At 51.9% G+C, this 6,340-nt stretch overlaps 1 pseudogene; it reads right to left on the minus strand.

The window, feature by feature from the left end:
- Positions 1-2,077: 2,077 nt before the first annotated feature.
- LOC148163348 (histo-blood group ABO system transferase-like) lies at positions 2,078-6,111 on the minus strand (annotated as a pseudogene).
- Between the last annotated feature and the right edge of the window lie 229 nt (positions 6,112-6,340).

Genomic DNA, 6,340 nt, shown 5'->3' on the forward strand with positions numbered 1-6,340 from the left:
AGCTCAAGTGACAAGAAATGGCCAATAGTTTAGGTGGGGTTGGGTGCACAGGGACATTCGCTTTTCTGGCCCATGCTGTAACATTGCTGGCATTTTAAAGATCTCAGGGCTTTGATTCAAAAACGGTAGGATGCCGGGGACCCCAGTCGGCTTTCGGGAAACCTGCCTCTGGGCCTTGCAGCCCTCCCATCCCACCAGTTCTGCTCAGAATCCCTCCAGGTCACAGACCCACAGTCTTGGCTCCTCAGATGGCCCGGACGATGCACCTTCAAAAAGCGATCCCGGTGGGGCAGCAGGACACACTGTGGATTCCAGCAAATACACCTCCCAGAAACTGAGGGTGCCGCTGGACGAGCTGTCTGAAAACAGCCATGTCAGGGTTCCAGGAAGATACCAGAGGCACAGGAGTAACTGAGGAGCATCTGAAGGTCAGGTAGGGGCAGTCAGAGCTTCCAGACCCTTCTTCCCTAAAGCTCCTCATTCCTCAGCCTTTCTTCCGGTGATTCTGCCTGGTTTCTATTTGCCCCAACTGTTATCCATTGCCTTAGGCAGCAGAGACTCACGTATGCCTTTAAATGTTTTGGACATTGAATGTCCTCCAGTAGCCACTTCACTACTGGGAAAGTTGGTAGCAAGCAAGAAGTCCCAGAGGACTCCAAGGGTCTGGACTTGGTGTTTCCCTCTCCTGAGATGGGGACACCTGTGGGAGGTGCAGGTGGTCAGCTGGGGGAGGGGGGCAGGCACCTGACGTGGACAGATGGGGTATAGGTGAGGCCTGAGGCCCCCGGGGTATGTGCCTAGCAACCAGACTGAACAGGTCTTCAAAGCTGCAGACTGGCTGGGATCATCTTCAGCTGAGGAGGAAGGTGAGGGGAACAGAGGGGACTGAGGAGGTTCGGCTCAGACAGGAGAGGGCTGAGCCACACTTTTGGGGGAAAAGTGGGGTCAGGTTCAGGCTCACAGGGACAGACCTTGAGGCCATTATGCCATGTGAAATAAGCCAGTCCCTAAAGGACCGACACTGGAGGACCCCACTTGTGAGGGATGGAGAGCACTCCCATCACAGAGGTGGAAGGAGCTGCTGGGTGCCGGGGCTGGGGAAAGGGAATGGGGGGTTAGGGTCTCGTGGGTAGAGGTTCAGTTGGGGATGATGAAAACATTGTGGCAATGGACCGGAAGTAGCTGGTGCAGAACAGGGAATATACTTATTGCCACTGAAACGCGCTTCATGGTATCAACTGTATGTCCATTATACCACAATACAAAAGAAGTGAGTCAGGACGTCGGGGCCGTCACAAATTCCTGGAGGGCCCAGGAGCAGGGAGCCTGTATCTTAGTTCTCGCTCTCACGCTCTGCCCCTTGTTGGGTGACTGAGCTCAGTAAGTGCTTGCTAAGACACAGTGCAGGCAGCTGGTCCAGAGAAAGTGCACAAGTGCAAACCCACTGGTGGGCACTGAGGAATCCCAAGGGGACGTGCATCCAGACGGAGCGAGTGCCCACATTTCACAAACACCAGCATAGAAATAGCCATTTATTTTTTTTAAAGATTTTATTTATTTATTTGAGAGAGAGGGAATGAGAGACAGAGAGCACAAGAGGGAAGAGGGTCAGAGGTAGAAGCAGACTCCCTGCTGAGCAGGGAGCCCGATGTGGGACTCGATCCTGGGACTCCAGGATCATGACCTGAGCCGAAGGCCGTCGCTTAACCAACTGAGCCACCCAGGCGCCCAGAAATAGCCATTTAAAACCAAGGCAGGAACCTTATATAGCCCAGAGGGCTCCACGCTCCTGGAGGCCGAGCTAGTGGCCACGGCCAAGGCCTCCAGTGGTGAGGGCACTGGGGGGTCTGAGAGGTGGCCCGGCACACCCTGACCCTGAAGCCCCATGGCTGCGGTGAGGTGTAAGGACTGGGAGGGAAGACCCGGCCAGCACCTGTTCTGGCTCCATGGCTGCTACAGGGCTGCTCCCAGCCCCAACAGGCAATGTCTGTTTAGAACCAGAGAGAAAACCTTTTCCCTTAATTGTTCTTTTTAAAGATGGTTGCTCAGCATTGACACAGAAAAACATCTGACATAAAACTGGAGCCGTTCACAGCTGCAAATGACCCCGAAATGATCAAAATGTAGTGACCACAAAGAGAGGAACGTGTGCCCCCAGGCAGGCCTCCTGTGCACAGGGGTGCCTGGGGCATTGGCGTGCCCGTGCAAGCAGTGCTGGGCTCCACAGTTTCCCTCAAGGGGACAGAAGTAGGAATCTGCTCTGACAGCTCCGCTCAAGGCAGCACCCCCTGATGGAGACGGGGGCAGCCCCTCGTGACTTCCAGATGTCCTGGTGATTCTTGGGCACAGCCACAAATCTCAGCTTCTTCATGACCCAGGGAATGATGGGGGGCCGGCCCAGCAGCCTCGGGTCCCGCAGGTCCTCCAGGGGACAGCCCAGCAGCTGCGGGTCCTGCATGGCCTCTGGGGGCAGCCCCTCATGAGTTCTGTGTGTCCTGGTGATTCTTGGGCATGGCCCGAATCTCAGCTTCTTCATGACTGGGGCCAGCCCAGCAGCCGCGGGTCCCACAGGTCCTTCAGGGGACAGCCCAATACCGTGGGTCCCATAGCTCCTCTGGGGACAGCGCCTCATGAGTTCTGGGTGTCCTGGTGATTCTTGGGCACAGCCATGGATCTCAGCTTCTTCATGACCCGGGGAATGATGGGGGCCAGCCCAGCAGCCGTGGGTCCCACAGGTCCTCCGGGGACAGCACCTTGGTGGGCCTGTGGTCCAGCAGGTACCCGTTCAGGTGGCTCTTATCAGGCCACACGGCCTCAATCCCATTGGCCCAGTTGGCCACCATCGCCTGGTGACAGGCCAAGGTCAGTCGGGGAACCTCCACCGCCAATTCCCCAAAAAGGCCCCCATGTAGTAAAAGTTGCCCTGGTCCCTGGGGATGTGGGTCTGGGACTGTGGCCAGCACTCGTAGCTAAAGTCCTCATGGGCTGCCCAGTAGAAACCGGGGTGTGGGGTACCAAAGAGGGGGGACAGGATCTCCATGCCCTCATGGTCCCAGAACTTCATTCCCGCATCCACGTCCACGCACACCAGGTCTTCCATGTCACAGAGGAAGCGCTGCTCGCAGAAGCGGCTGATCATCGCTCTGTGCCACATGGACACATCCTGCCAGAGCAGGACGCCACAGACCTCGACGACCACCACCCTCCGGCCCTCCCAGAGTGGCACACGGGGCACAGCAACCAGCTGGTCGGTGAAGACGTAGTAAGTGACCCCGTGTCCACCATGAGGACCACCACCCTCCGGCCCACCTGGAGGGGCACACGGGGCCCGGCAGCTGGCTGATTGGTGAAAACCTAGTAGGTGACCCCGTGCCCCACCATGAAGTGCTTCTCTGCTGTCTGCAGGAACAGCTCCAGGAAGACCACGTATCCACAGGGGCAGTGCACAGGGCAGGAAGAGGGTCACTGCCAGAGGCTGGCAGCAGGACCCCAGAGTTGGGGGCCATGGACGTGTGTACCTTCTTCAAGGGGGCAGGCCCTGGGCTGCTTTAAGCAACAGCCACCTCCTGGCCTTCCTGAGTGAATCTGTCAGCAGGACCTCCCTAATGTCTGTTCCCAGAGATGGGGGCCATCAGCAGCCTGACTTCCAAAGGGGAGCCTGAGGCTTTGGAGGCTGGAAACCCATGCAGCCCCACAGTCAGCATGCTGGAGCCAGGAACACTCCCCCTGTGCTGAGCTCCTGGGCAAACCCTGTAGGTGCCCTCCACTGGCCGCCCCCCCTGCAGATCCCGTCCCCACCTTCCAGGAAGGAAGCACCTTTGGGCACAGCCCTCATTTCTATGTCTTACAGAGCAGCTAGAATCAGCAGGGCCGGCCACCTGTCCCACTTTGCTTTGAGTGGGCTGCCGCTGGCCCCCGCAGACCTGTCTCCACTTCCTGTAGGGTCCTCCCTGGAAGGCTAGTGGGCATCCTGCTGACAAGGTGCTCAGTAAGCCACCGGTATTCCTAGGAGGGGTCACCCTCAAACTCTGCCACATCAGGAATCAGGTCCAGCCCATGGACAGGGAAGGCAAAAGACGACACCAGGAAGAGAGGGGGCTTTCTTAGTCCCCAGCCTTGAATCCAAGGGTGTAAGCTTCCAGGTCCAGTCTACATCTCCCCGGCCCCAAAAGGTTCAAAGTCTTGTCCGACCACGTCCCATGGCTGGTCCCCCTTTAAGGGTACTACCTGCTCCCCCCTGTGAGGACAGCAACTCCCCCATTGTCAGCAAGTGTGGTGAGCCCCTCTGAGACTGATTTTTTTGTGCAGACACTAAGGCTACTTCCCTGGGCCTGCCCCATACCCGGCACGTTAGTAAATCGCTCACACAGGGAAGGCGGGCACTACATTTAAAGAGGGGATAAGCACACTCAACATGAGTCAGGTCACCAGAGGGCAAGCGCAGACCCAGCCAATGGGGGAACAAGCCAGATATGAAGCAGGGGGATAGAAGGGTGATCCTGGCAGAGGGCACAGCAAAAGCAAAGGCTTGCAGTCAGGCCCAGGGCACATGTGGGACGACCACACACTTGGGTGGCCCACAGAAGGGGGGGCCGTGGTGGAAGAGGTGAGGCTGGAGAGGACGGGCAGGGGGGGAGCAGACCACAGAGAGGCCCAAAGGTTATGTTCCGAAAATATCACTCTAGTTACCAGAGGAGAATGGGTTCTGTGCAGCAGAGGACAGGGAGACCCTAACGCTAACCCTAATCCCTAACTCCTAACCCTAACCACTACTACCAACCCCACAAAATCAGCAAAATACCTTCCTGTGCCTTTCTTAAAAGAGATGTAAGAAGCCAGATCAGAAGAACTGCAAAACCAAGAGCTCATAAATAGACTGTGCACCCTAAGCAAGTGACTCTGCACAAACACCTCAAAGGTTATTCAATGGAGTGAAACAAGCAATGTTATACAGCACAATGAATTTTTAAATAAAAACATGTGGTCATATTAATTGATGCAGAAAATGTTCTAACCAAAGTCCAATGTCTGTTGCTGATATAAATACTCACGAAAGCAGGAATAAGGAGTAATTTTCTCATTAAATCTCCAGCAAACACCATGCTTAAGTCTGAAGATGGACAGCTCTACTCTGAAATCAGGAACAAGGACAAGATGCTGGTTTTCACCTGTTGCTCAATATTGGACTGAAAGTTCTACCCAGAAGGATAAGCCAAGAAAGAAGGCATCCACATGTGAAAGGAAACACTAGAACTCTGTCTATTCAGAGACCAGGGATGACATCATCTTATATAGAGCTTCCAAAAGAATCAACAAAAAATGATTACAGCCAGTTACCTAATTCAGCAAAGTTACAGGACAAACTATCAATACACAAAAATCTCTCTTATTTGTATACACTAGCAATGAATCATCCAAAAAGGAATTTAAGAAAACAATTCCATTTTAGGGAACATCAACATTAACCAAATATTTAGGAATAGATGTAATCAAGGTGCACGTCTTGTACACTGAAAGTTACAAAACATTGCTGAAAGAAAGTAAGGGAAACCTAAATAATTCTGAAGACACCCCATGGTGATGAAAAGATATACTATTGATAAGATGGCAATAGTACACAATGCAATGTGGAAATTCACTGTGTTCCCAAGAAAATTCACAAAGGCCTTTGGGAAGAAATGCACAAGCTAATCCTAACAGTCATATGGAATTTCAAGGGACCACAAGATAGCCAGAACAATCTTGAAAAAGAAAACCAAAGGTGAAAGGTCAAACTTCCAAAGTTCAAATCTTAATACAGAGCAACAGTCAAGAAAACGTTGTGATACTGTCGTAAAGGTATGCATTCACCCTGAAGCAAATAATACATTATATGTTAATTAATTGAATTTAAATTTAAAAAGTTTTTAAATAAATAAATAAAATAACAATTTTTATTGTTATGCATACCCTTTTAAAAAGGTATGCATACAGATCAGTGGGATTTAACTGAGACCAGAAATAAACCCCTTCTTCTATGGTCCACTGAATTTTGACAAGGGTGGACAACATTACGTTGGGGGACAATTGGTTATCCATGTGCAGAGGAAGGAAACTGGACCCTTACCTCATACCACATAGAAACATTAGCTCAAAATAAGTAAAGGTTTAAATGTAAGAGGTAAAATTATAAACTCTAGAAGAAATAAATGGGGATAAATCTTCATAACCTTGGATTTAGCAATGCTTTTAGCTCTGGCACCAAAGCATAAGAAAAGAAAGAAAAAATAGATAAAATAATATCCTTAAAATTAAAAATCTTTTCAGCACGCCTGGGTGGCTCAGTCAGTTAAGCATCTAA

The sequence above is a fragment of the Eumetopias jubatus genome, unplaced genomic scaffold (assembly GCF_037043125.1).
Source record: "Eumetopias jubatus isolate StellerSeaLion01/CBP00866 unplaced genomic scaffold, mEumJub1_p1.0 scaffold_10, whole genome shotgun sequence".
NCBI classification, from domain to species: Eukaryota; Metazoa; Chordata; class Mammalia; order Carnivora; family Otariidae; genus Eumetopias; species Eumetopias jubatus.